Source organism: Coffea arabica, chromosome 10e, assembly GCF_036785885.1.
Source record: "Coffea arabica cultivar ET-39 chromosome 10e, Coffea Arabica ET-39 HiFi, whole genome shotgun sequence".
Taxonomy (NCBI): Eukaryota; Viridiplantae; Streptophyta; class Magnoliopsida; order Gentianales; family Rubiaceae; genus Coffea; species Coffea arabica.
Window position 1 is genome coordinate 8802458 of NC_092328.1, and position 14226 is coordinate 8816683.

The 14226-nt window shown below is 33.7% G+C and overlaps 1 pseudogene; it reads right to left on the bottom strand.

The window, feature by feature from the left end:
* Positions 1-13230: 13230 nt before the first annotated feature.
* On the bottom strand, positions 13231-13779 carry LOC113712962 (chlorophyll a-b binding protein 3, chloroplastic-like; annotated as a pseudogene).
* Positions 13780-14226: the final 447 nt, after the last annotated feature.

The following is a 14226-nucleotide window of genomic DNA, read 5'->3' on the forward strand; positions in this document are numbered from 1 at the left end:
CCTTTTTCCTTTTGTAAGTTGAAGTCCTTTCTTAAAGTCATAATTATTATATCAATTTTTAGGACTAGGTATGTCCATGCATCAAGATCTAGACATTTATTCTCTCCATGGTTTCTATAACCTATCTAGTTCTTTATAAGATATCACAAGCAATTTATAAGATCAACATGTCACAAGCAATTCACAGCCTGTCTAAATTCATGGTATAGGATCTTCACATAGGCGTGCGATCTAAATGACTTTGAACCAGTTATCTTAGTGCGCAATCATACGGAGGCTTCCGTTCAACTGGGTTATAGATACCTCGCTTAACGTGGGTAGAATTGCAAACAAGTTAAATAGAGTTGAATTATGACTTAAATTGAGTCGAGCTCTGACCTAGTCAAGTTGAGCTCAACTTACTTTTACTAAGTCAAATTTCATGAGCTTTTAATTAAAATTCGGGTTTCAACTCGACATCAAATCAAGTTTGAACCTAATCAAGTTGAAACTCGATTTCAGATCTACTCGAGCTTCAAAAACAATATTATATTTTTAAATGGATAAAATTGACATCTTAACTTAATAAATAATAAATTCTGTGGGACATACACTTAATTTGACTAACCAAAATAATATATATATATATATGTGTGTGTGTGTGTGTTCTAACTAACTCAACAAGCTAATGAGTAGAGTATCTTTATGCTTGGTTTGATTTTAACAGCTCAACTTGGTCGGCTCAAACATGGCGTCGGCTCAATTCATTTGCATCCTATTGTATGATTCATACCAAATGGTGAAGAAAGCTACAAGTAAAACCGTACTTGCAGGATCCGAACAAAGCATAAAATGGGAAGTTGAACATTTGTCTACTTTTGAAATCAGAGATTCCATTTCAATTACAGGCACCGTGTGAATTGGAGAAGATTGAGATGCTTCAAGTAAATAAATTAACAAAGAATACACGTACGACGCCAAGAACTTTGCCAATTATCATTTCGATCATTTGGAAGTCAATGTACTTGGGACATTTTCGACAATGAAAACAGAGCGACACATTGAAAGAATCATTTAGAATGTCTTATAACAAGAGCCATCGTCAAGATCAGGACACGAGGAATTTCCGATGATGACTTGTGGAAAATTTATCATTATCATACTTCAACATAGTTTGAATGTAGTTTTTGAAAGACTTAGATTGATCAATCCTTAGTTTTAATGATTAACAAAACAAAATAATGATTTAGACTAATATTTCAAGTGAATTTTCCATTAGTATAATTGTTCAAACAATTGGCAAAGGAAAGTAAGTAAAACAAGAAGGAACAATGTTTTTCGCTAAGCATCGGATGATGGATCAGATGCATAACTAAACTATCGGACGTTCCACAGATTAAAAGGAAACTTTGGAACTCTTTGTTTTCGTCAGACGCATCTTTCAAACATTGTATCGGACGTTTGAAACTCCTAACAAAAACTCACTCAACACACCTTCGGATACAATGTCAGATGTAGAGCAATTGGATTGCGTAGGATCGAATGTTTGACAGCTCGAAAGGCTAATTTTTTAATAGCTAATTTTTTGACCATTGGAAAGGCTTTTGGGGTAAAATTTTACCACCTATAAATACTCCCAAGTCTGAAAATATGAAAGACTTTTGCCTACACAAAATACAAGTTTTCAAGTGCATGTGATATTTGGTTAAAAATATTTTTTGATTATTGGATAGGTGTGAAAAAGTGTTTGTAAAATTTTTCAAAGAGAAGAAGTAAAACCTTTGTAAAGATAACCCTCACTTGTAAAGTAATTCCCAATTGGTTGGGTGAACTTTTAATTATAGCTAGCTGAGGGTTAACTAGAAAATTTGTAAAACTCCTTAATTCAACTAAAGGCTTTTAGGGTGAGGAAGGAGCGAGTTTTCATTTGTACAAGTTAGATAGTATCACGATCAGTTGAAAAAGTTACTTAGTTGATTCAACTTCAAGTTTGGCGAAACTTAAAAGTTTGTTGGTTTGCATGTCTATCTTTTACCCTTTTTTATTACTTAATTATGCAATCTTTATTGAGTTTCATTGAATTAATTGAATAATTTGTTATATCTTTATAAGTTTTATTTGAAATATTTTTATTGAGTGCACATTTGAAATTACTTGTTTGATTTGCGAACAACCTAATTCACCCTCTCTTGGATTGTTTGAACCTTACAATTAGTATTAGAACTTGGTTTTTATTGATCAAACTTAACTATTTTAGAGAAAAGATCATTATGGCTACCAATATTTTGTTAGGAACATCTATTGACGAACCACCAATTTTTGATGGCAAAGATTATGATGTGTGAAAAAATAGGATAGAAACCTTTATTAAATTTATTGATTTTGAGTTATGTATGTTATACAGATGGTCCTTATAAAGTTTTAATCACAAAAAAGAAAAAAAATAAGAGAAAAAACTAAGAAAAAATTAAATAAAAAATAAAAGAATGTTGGGTCAAAACATACAAATTATGGATATGATTTGGAAATTCTTGAAGGAAGATGAACTTAAAGGAGCTAAAATGATGTGGGTTAAAAAGGATAAATCTATAATTCACAAATAAAAACTATGATGTTTATAAGAAAAATGATATTAGGAATATGTCTCTAAAATTTAAAGGTCAAAATGATAATAAAGGAAACACACATATTTGTTTGAATAACCGGATATTACCATGTGTTGAACCATATTAAAGGAATAAAAATATTTTGTGATACTTCAATATGTAATATTCATAGAAAATTTTAAGGATGAGAAATTCAAGAACTACCAATATGGTTTCTATTCATGGACATAAATGCACACTTGTTAGCTTATTTGTTAGTTTAAAAATGCTTGTATTTCTTGAATTGTATATGATTGTGCATGAACTTATATGAGGCATTTGGATAAAATGGGAGAATGAACATAAAAATGATTTGATGCACATTCTTGAAATTGATTAAAGGCTTATCGGCTCAATTATGTCATGTGGTGAAGATGTCAAAGTATGTCAAGTCAATATGGATGATGTATGTGAGTTAAAAAAAAAGTTTAGGTTGTTCAAACAAACTTGATCAATCATTTTTTTATTGTCTTAATATTTTAATTGAGTTAACAAATTGATGATAATCTTAAATTTATTTTTTTTCGTGGCACATATTATTACATATACAAGATGATAAATATATATTTTCTTACACTACTAATGCACACTTGTATAAAGTTTATGATTTAAGAATAGTGTAGTTTGAGAGTGATTTTCAAGGATTCATATTTTTTTCAAGTTAAGATAATCTATTTTCAAGTCACATTTAGAAAGTAGTCATCTAAATAGTTTGGAGGTTTGAAAAAAAAGTAAGAAACAGTGCTCTCATTTACCAAATTCAATTTTGCACCAATGATATTTGAATGCTTAATTGATGTGTATTCTAATTTGCATCTTGTGAGTATTGTACGCATGGATTTGGAATCCCTAATTATTTTGAAATACTATTCAAATATGTCCTATGTGTGAAAATATCTTTCAAAATGATGAATTTGAATATATAAATGTTTGATTCTAATAACCCCCAAATTTCTGTCAAATGTGTTCATAATTTACAAAAAAAAAAAAAAAAAGGGAAACTTTGACAAGAGTTTTTACGTGGTAAAATATCCTTTGTGCAATCTTATCATGAGCCTTGTATATGGACTATGTTAGTTATGTAAGTTTGATACAATTTAACCACTAGGTATAATGTATCTACTTGTTTAAGTGTGAGAACACTCTATCCTAATTTAGTTAAATTTAACATATTATTTTGTATAAGTGAAAGGATTGTGATGTTATTTGTCAACTTTATACTTAAATGCTATATCTATGCTTATTGACATCACGATAGAAAATGACTTAGATATCCATCTGATGAACTTCATATCTTCATTCATGTTTAGAAAGATTGAATGTTTTTAGTCTCATAATAATTGAGGTAGTTGTATTACATGTGATTGAATGTTGATCAATTCTTATTTTTTATGATGTTTTTATGTACCCCTTGATGCCCATTTATAAGTTTTTTCAAAATAGGAGGTACAATAGTAAGGATGAATAAAAATTACTTTGAAAATAATTCTTTACATGATTCCCTACTTGTTAATATGCCTTTAAAGGGAAGTAACTCTTTGAATGTGACTCATTCCTTTGTACTTACTTAATTTACATAGTTATTTTAAGAGGAAGATATTTGATGAGAATGATGATGAAAATTGATGCGACTTGATTTTAAGGGGAGTTTTACTTGCAATTATCCATAAGCAACTTCCCTTCACATTTACATGCTTAATTTTTATAATGCCAAAAGTAGGACTAGATTGAATGATATTTCTTTGAATATTGGCTTGTGTTAAGGGTGAGTTTATTTGAATTTATTTCATAAAAAAAAAAATCATCAATTTCTTTGTCATCATCAAAAAGGGGAGTTGATCAGTCCTTGTATTTGATGATTAACGAAACAAAATGATGATTTGGATTAATATTTCAAGTGAGTTTTGCATTAATATAGTTGCTCAAACAATTGAAAAAGGAAAAAAAGCACAACAAGAAGGAACAAGTTTTTCGGTAACCATCGGACACATAGTTGGACTATCCGATGCTCGACACGCAGAATTAGATGTTCGATACCTCCAATGACTAATTTTTTAATGGCTAGTTTTTTGACCGTTGGAGAGACTTTTAGGACAAAATTTCACCGTTTATAACTACAACCATTCCGAAAATGTGAAAGACATTTGCCTACACAAAATACAAGTTTTTAAAAGTGATATTTTGATAGAAATATATTTTGATTATTGTATAGGTGTGGGGAAAGTTGGATTTGTGAGGTTTCTCAAAGAATAGAAGTAAAACCTTTGTAAAAGTGACCCTCACGTGTAAAGTAGTTCCAAATTGGTGAGATGAATTTTCAATTGTAACTAGTTGAAAGTTAACTAGTGAAGTTGTAAAACTCCCTGATTCAACTAAAAGCTTTTGGGGTGAGGAAGGAGTGAACTTTCACTTATACATGTTGATTAGTATCACCGTCAATTAAAGAAACTATTTAATTCAACTTCAATATTGGCAAACTTGAAAGTTTGTTGGTTTGCATTTCTATCTGTTACCTTTTTTTTATACTACTTAATTGTTCAGTCTTTATTGAGTTTCGTTGAATTAATTGAATCATTTGTTATATTTTTGTGAGTTTTATTTGAAACATTTTTATTGAATGAATATTTACAATTACTTGCTTAATTTGTGAACAATCTAATTCATCTCCCTCTTAGATTGCTTGGACATTATAGTTTTAATCTCAAAAATCTTTAACACAACTTTTTCAAGTCTATACCTATCTATATTCCTTTTAATCTACATTGACCACAGTGACGGACCCAGGATATTAATTTAAGAGGGCGAACAAGGATCAATAGAGTTAGGAGAGTTTAAACAAGTTTAATGTTGTTGGGAAGATAACAAACATAAATTGTTAGGTACAGGTTAGTATTTGGTTAAATATATATTTTTTAAAATTCTAGTATAAATGAAATGGTTTCTTAGCCTAACGCGCATCCATTAAATAAATCTTAAACAAAATTGGTGTTTGAATTTTCTTTTGTTTTTCAAAAAAATTTTCTTTTGTCTGTCCTTCTTTTTTTTTTTTTTTTTTCCTTTTCCTTCTGATCCTAGAACAAAATTGAGTCAAAAAATACTGGATAGGAACACACTCGTTCTAAAAAGAATAAAAAGAAAATGAATGATGATGGACCCTGAGATACTTTAATTACAATTTATAAATTATACTACTGAAAGTTATTTTTCAGAAGTATAAATTACACTACTCAAAGTTATTTTTTATAGTGATACGTTTATGCTTTATTGTTATTTAAAAATGATACTAATCGTGGCCTAGAGTCACAGTAATCGTATTCGATAGTTATTACCTTAATTGCATATTAAATAAGAGTTGTACTAGTAAAAGGAAACTAGTTTTACTGGTAGAAGGATTGCGAGTAGAGAATACTTTGTACAGAAAACTAGAGGGGATATCGAGAACACTGATTATAAACGTTGAGGGAGCAAATAATTTAATTTCAATTAAGTGCTATTACTCTAAAGTTTTTTTTTTTTTGTGGTGGTGGTGGGGGGGGGGGGGGGGGGAGAGGGCAGCATTGATTGACCAGCTATGGCTAATTTTCATTTCTTGGCTTGTATTCTTATGACGCCCTATGATATTGTGAAATTCATTATATTTGAATTGTGCTTGGCATTACTGTGAAACACTCTTTCTTTGTGTGCAGCCTTCCTCGCATTGTTTTCTATGTCAACACTCCTTATAAAGAAAAGCAGTAACAAATTGTTGTAGCAATGAGTCCCTGTGAATGCTTATTTAAAAATATGTTTCTTACAATTAAGTTCAGGAGTGAGAAATTGAAGCATTCTACATTTACTACGTGGACAATACATTTGTTAATAGATTCATTTTGAGGAAAAAAGACACAAATAGTTTGACTTTGTACTTTTTTAGCCCCTTAAGTTTAAACGAAGCATTTTGGTCCCTCATATTTTAGTATTATTCTATTTTGGCCCCAACTCCTTTTGTGATCCATATTCTACAGAAAAAGTGTAGGGGCACGAATCCTTTAAATGTTTCAAGAGGAAAAAAAAAGAACAAATCATCTCTTTGCTTATTCCTAAACTGAAAACAATTGTAACTCTTTCCCCTGTATCATGCTTTCTTTTCCACCCCAAAATGTTAATCATATGTTATCATATGTTATGTCCATGTAATTGTAGGGCAAAAAATAGATCGATATGAATTTTGGGACTCAAATTTAACATTTTTGAAACATGAAACGCTAAAGTGCTTCACTTCCAGTGTGAGAGACTCAAAATGTATAAAGTAGAACTGCGTGGGACTATATGTGTGGCTTTCCCCCATTTTTTGATGTACAATCTTTGATATGTGCACTTGATCATTTTGTGTACAATATTCTAAAGTGTTTTCTAGTTTGGTACTCCAATTATCTTTTTAAATTAGCATCGTACAACCGTCAAAGTGTAGTTAACAAGAGAAAGAGAAAAAGAAAAAGGAACAAGCCCAAAAATATTAATGACTCTAAATCATTAAAGCCTCTTCATTAAGTTAACCACTATCCAAAAAGTCATAAATTATACTTCACAGGATTTGCATCTATTTTACATTGAACAAATACTTCATCTAAGTTCACAAAATAAGACTCAACTCACCTAATAAAGAAAAACTTACCTAATAAATTTGTTTATGCATCCTAATAAAAGATTTAGGGTTAGTTACACTTTGAATTCCTTATACTATATAAGATTGAGTTTTGGTCAAAGAATAGGTTGAATTTCAACCGCATAGGTGGGGGCTTTCTAGGAATGTGAAATGTTGTATATTAGTTTAAAAGCTTTAGGTACAAGTTAAAGAAACATGTATTTGAGTATGTTTACTGAAATAACCACATTTTAATACATTTAAAGTTGTCATTGATGAGCCATCTGGGTATTGATGGGAATATGTACTTAGTGTGCAACTTTTTTTGCATTTTGTACAACCCATATATGCTTGTATGTTGGTGTAATTACCAGAATATCCCTTAACTATCAATAATTTTCATTTTCAGCCGCAGATAACCGTTTGAGATGTTGCTTTGTTTGAAACATTTGAATGGCAATCGGATTTAGGAAATGAACCAACGATTTTTCTATCAATGATAAGAAGCCATTTCTATATCATTTATAATCTGCGTTTATGAACCATAAACGTTGGTCATTTTATTCCCTTTCAGCTTGAGGAGTTAAGTTTTCCTTTTTTGCCTTTATCTACAACGATTTGCCTCATCATTTTTTCTTTATTCTGAGCTCAACTTTGAAATTACTTATTATTTCGTCATTAATTACGCCCAATTCAATTGCCAAACCGTTTGTATCTTAATACCTAAACGGTTTATTATCAGTTTCTCTCTGTTAGCATTCTAGGATTGGGATAATTTTATCTGGTTTCATACTAATCAGCTCAGAATGCTCTTCAGTCCCAGCTACTCCTGGTGGTTCAACGTGAGGTTAGATTTCACCCCCCCCCAATTTTTCAGTTCCTCCCTTAATTTTGTTGGTGTGTTCTTAGTACTTACAATTAGCGACTCTTATAGCATTGCCCAGCTGCAAAATAGTGTTTTTCGCGTTGCCTAACCCCAATTGGTTTGGGTTGATTATAATCTTATAGGTTTGGAGCAACAGCAATAAAGAGCTCTCGGTGGGGATTCTGGAATAAGGTTAGTTTTTTGTGTTGCTCTACCTTTTTGCATTATCAACGACCTTCAATTTGACACAGTTTTATTGTAACGCTGTGTGAATTGATTGATTATATCGTTTATTTTTTCATACTAAGTTTTATTTCTTCTCACAATGTACTATTGTTTGTTCAACAAAAAAAATCTCCTTTCCCACAGGCACCAAACACCCGCGCGATGCGCGGGCACTCCCCCTAGTCTTGAACATACACACCAGTTGCACTTTGCCTCCCATAGACTAGGGTTGTCAACTAATCGAATTGAGCTCTAATATTGGTCTGGTCGGGTTTGAGTTCGAGTTTGAGTTCGACAAAGTTCTTACAGCTTGAGATCGAGTTCGAGATCAACGAATATTAGTTTTGTATGTTTGAATTCGATTCGTAAGAAAATTGTGAGGCTCAAGCTCGTGCTCAAAATCACTCGAATATGCAAACAAGCTTGATTTTGAGATCGAGCTTGAGCCATTAAATTTTGTGCTCGTTTAATATAAAATTATAGGGAGCTAGTTATTAGAATCAATACAATCTATTATTCTGCTCTTTAAGTCTTTACCAATTAATCTGCCATTTCCATTCAAACATTCAAGAATTCCCACAGAAATCGACAAAATAAAAAATTTCAAAGTCCAAAGTCCAAACTTAACAACTTTCAATCTCCACTCTTATTGCTCTTGCAAATCAACAAGCTATTGACTAATGAAACATCAGTACCAACCACTCGTAAATTCCAAAGTGTCAACACTTTTCAGCCATTATGCCAACGGCTATCCAAATTCATCCATACAGGGAAATGGATCCGAGCTCGGATCCAGTTCTGAACTCACACATCTGAGATCTCATTTGAGAATCTAGAGGAGTGGATCAGAAAGCAAGGGGCCGAGTTTCAACATAATTTATGAACTTCGAACTCAAGGGCCGCTTGGTTTGAGGGGTTTGGCATGTGGAATGACAATAATTCCAATATTTAGTGCTTGGTACACTGTAATGGCAATTGAAAAATTGGAATCATGTCCAATTCATGATTCCTGACTAAATTGGGAGGAATCACTCAAAATTCTCAACTCATTTCCAACAGTGAATAAATAAAAGATAAAATATTTTGTTAAAATACTTCCTTTCACCCTCTCCCAAGCTCCCACCATCGAGCCTCCCCTTCCTCCTGTCTTCAACATTCCTCTCTCCCCCATGGCATCTGACAACTCCTCCCTCTTTCCTTATCTCTGACCACTTTTCCCTCTTTATCGGCATCTAACAACACCCCCTCCTCCTTTGTTTCCAATTTTCTTCTTTTTCCATGGCATCTGACAAATCACTCTTCTTCTCCCACTGCCGGTCACTCCCCCCTCACCCCAGTTGACCCTTTCCTCTCCTCCCTCGCCATCAAATCGTCCTCCTCATCACAATCGATCTCTTCTCTTCTCTTTGTGAAGGGCTCTAACTGGATTGCATTGTATGGTGTTTCTCATAGGTTTCAGCAGAGGATGCAATTTGCCGTTTTCTTTTGCAAAATTTTTTGTGAATATTTGAAAGTTGCAGTTGCAACTTATTGAGAAAAGGAAAAAATGACAAACATCCAGATCTTTTATTGATTAGTCATGAGTTTTTGTTGGTAATTGTTAAACAAAAAACAAAAAAAGATTTGGATTGGTAGTGATTCGGTGGTGGTCTGATGGTGGGCGTGATTATCAATCCAGGAAAGAGAACAATAATTAAAAAATAAAAAATTAATTTTGATATCATTCCAACTATATTTATACCAAGCACCAGTCTGTAAAATGATACCAGGGGTTCAAACCCATACTAATTTTTTGTATATGATTCCATCTCAAATACTAATTCCAAAGCATCAACCAAGCACCCCCTCAAAATATCAAGTTCGATCTCAAGCTCGAGTTAAAAAAAAATAAATATTATTATTTTATTTTTAAAAAATAAATAAAATAATATTTTTTCTTAACAAATAATAAAATATTAGGAATATATATGTAATTTTACTATTAATATACACACACACACACACACACACATATATAATCGAGCTCGAGCCACCTCGCGAGCTAATGAGTTTAGTATTTTTAAAGTCAAATTCGACTTAGTCAGCTCGAACTCAATCTTGATAGAGCTCAAGTTGAACTCGGATTCAAGCCGCTAGTGATCAACTTGCGAGCAGCTCGATTCGTTTGTAACCCTAGTATTGAGGATGCTGCACCTGCCACAATTTATTAACATAGTAGAGAAGTGAAAGAACTGGCGAAAGGGGACAAAATTGGTGTATGTGTGCGGTGTGTCACCATCTATTGTTGTGGATTACCGTTCGTTTGAAATGTTGTACAATATGGTTCTGTGGCATTCTCCTTGTGGCATTTTCAAACTTAGCATTGATGGTTGTTTTAAGGGGAATCGGGGAATGAGTGGGGGTGGTGGTATCCTTTGTGATCTTGGGGGAAAATTCGTACTTGCTTTTTCGGCCTTTTTTGGGTATGTTTCAAGTATACAAGCTGAAGCTAAAGCAATGTTGATTGGAGTGTGAGGCTATGTTTTGAGCGTGGTTTTACAAGTTTACAAGTGGAGTCTGATTCGCAAGTCTCGGTTCAGGTTCTTCGAGCAACTTCATATTAGAGCAAATTAAGCAGTTAGGCCTTGGTTCTGATCGGTTTTTCCTTTGTTACAGGGTAACTAATAAAGTTGCAGATATTCTATCCAATGAAGGCTATGCTCATAGGAATTCTACCGTTAAAATCTATGAACATGAGGTTGATCTTCCCACTTTGGCTCGGGGTGAATTTAGGCTTGGTCGTCTAGCTTTTCCTTCTATTAGGCGATTCGGGACTTAAATATGTGTACAATTTTCAATTATTTTCCAAGTTTTACTTTTGAACATTAATCATGTACTTTTGGAGGTAAGGTTTATATCATCCTCTTATAAATTTATCTCATATTAATAAAGAATTAATATTTCCTACACTGTCAGTGTATATATTGATGGAGTTAGATAAATGCCACATCATCCGAATTTGAATTTGAACATCAAATTTTGTATATATAACATGCATCTAAACCCACTAATATATACATTGTCAGTGAATAAAAGATTTACCTTTAATAAAATTTTGGATTGGCATCCCACCCCTTTGTACCGGGTTTGCCAATTAAAAAAAAGAAATATTGTACAATAATTATCAATTATCAAAATTAGTTTATGTTCACAGTGCGTCACCATTTGTTGTTGGTGAATTACTGTTTCCTGAGAAAGTTGTATAATAATTAGCAGTTATCAAACCATGTGAAGTTGTATATCTCACTAGTAAAGACCCCTACATTTGACATTCACTAACCGTAATTGAAAAATGTCCACACTTTTGACTTCATTAATAGTGTATTTAATGTTCAATTTTACATAAAAAGACAACAAAAAAAGTAATAAAAAAAAGTTTAATCATTTCTATACGATCAATGTATACACTGACGATATTTGGTAGAACAAGATTTAACGTTTGTGTTAAAAATAAAATAGGAAAGATCCAAAACTTATACACTAACGATATATATAGAGGAAAGATTAATCAAATATATGAAGCCCTCCAAAAACTACAAGAAAGATCAGATTGTGTTTACCCTTCAAAATATATAGATTTTTGAGAAAAGATCCAAAACTTATACACTGACTATATATATATAAATATATATATATATATATATATATATATATATATATATATATATAGGGAAGATTAATCCTACAGATGGAGCCCTCCAAAAATTATAGGAAAGATCAAGTTGTCTTTACCGTTCAAAATATATAGATTTTTCAGGCTGGAATTTTAGGGCTCCATTAATTTACAAACATTCTCGTCAACTTCCATGGCATAACTTTAAAGAAGAGATCCATCATGATAAAGATTTCTCAAGAAAATTATTTTGATTAAATTCAAAGGTATAGGTGAAAACAGTCATTTCAATCTTGTTCTTGGAAAGATAAACCCCACATATATAGTAAATTAAATGAATGCACTTGATTTGGGTGGTTTTCAATTTTTTTCAACACCCTCACTATAAAGCTTAATAACAACATTATGTTTGTAAGTTGCATGGTAAACAAGGTTGAACTTATTTAACACTCCCTTGACCAAACTTATTTAATTCGGGAGATAATGAGTATGTAGTTGTGTGGTAAACAAGGTCAAAATTAAGATTAAAAAATAAAATTGGTGGCGTACGGGTAAGTCATGTGAAAGTAAAATACTGGGCTAGCTGTAAATGTACAGCATAAGTCCATCAGCACAGGTAGATCACTGTCACGTAAATTAGAAGATCTGATGATATTCGATCGAACAGGGAACCAATTTGAGATTGAAATTGGAAGAAAATTTTACCCATCTAGAGTGTTAAAAAAAAGTATAACTTTCTTTACATTAGTGACAGAGTCCACGTTCTTTCAGTTTGATTGCACTTTGCCACCTTCAACTTTGACACTAGCCATATTTTACCCTCCTAAATAGAGCTGTTAAATGAGCCGAGTCGAGCTCGAGCATAGGACAATCGAGCTCGACTCGAACCTCTAATCGAGCTAGCTCGAGCTCGCTCGATTAGTAATTCGAGCTTCACAAGGCGCTCGAGATCGACTCGATGTACTGGTAGAAAATTCGAGCTCGGGCTCGAACTCGAGTTTGAGATCGAGCCGAGCTCATCGAGCTCGAAGCTCGAGCTCAAGCTCGTTTACGGGAGACACCACATCAGGTCCCGCCACACTCGTATTTAGCCTAACAAAAGAAGATAAACTTTCCCTGATTTATCATCTTCAATTCAACATTTCCACAACACATCAGTGACCAAAATGTCCAAAACAGATTATTTATCGCGGATCCGTGACGGTACATGAACTCAATCGCTTTATATACTTGGGCAAAATAAATATAAATTAATAAAAAAGTTTCCATTCACAAATTTTAGTCCAGACAAAGCAAGAAAACTTTACGATCCGGGGACAAACTTGGTGGCATAGACCAGGCATTGTTAGCAACTGGGTTGTCAAGATGGTCCAAGAGATTTTCAATAGAGCCTTTGCCAGTGACAATAGCTTGGACAAAGAAGCCGAACATGGAGAACATTGCAAGCCTTCCATTCTTGATTTCCTTCACCTTATGCTCAGCAAAGGTAACAGGGTCATCGGCTAGACCAAGAGGATCAAAGTACTGGCCACCGTAGAGATCATTGCCCTCTTCGACGCCTTCAAGACCATTGATTCTATATCCTTCAACAAGACCCATGAGAACAACTTGGAAGCCAAGCACTGCCAAAATGCTCTGAGCATGGACAAGGTTGGGGGTTTCCCAAGTAGTCAAGCCCACCTTCTGAGAAGATCTGTGCTCCGGCTTTGAACCACACTGGCTCCTTAAAGTCCACTTTAAGATATTTCTCAAGGACTTCTGGGGTGATGCATCCCAGTGCTCCGAGCATAGCCCCTGGCTCTACCGAGGTGGCTCCGTATGGTGCTGCTCATGGAGTCACGAGAAGGAGGGTGCGGCTGCTCCGTATGGTGAGTCGGTGATAGTGGTGAGAATGGAGGGTGCGGCTGCGGGTGTGGAACTGGAAAAGAGTTGACAAAAAAGGAAACAGGGGAGGTTAGGGATGGCGCCTGGCGGTGAGAATGGAGGGTCCGTGCAGCGTGCGGCGTGTGACTGAGAATGGAGGGTGACGGCTCATGGCTGCTATGCGGGAAAAGGTTAGTAAAAGAGGAAAGAAAAATTAGGGCTACAGAGTACAGACGGGAGATGACTTAGGTTTAGTACCACATATATGATGAAATGACGACAATACCCCTACCCTTCGAGCCTCACGAGCTTCAACGAGCCGAGCACAGCTCGGCTCGTTTAATAAACGAGTATTGAGTAGAGCTCGAGCTCA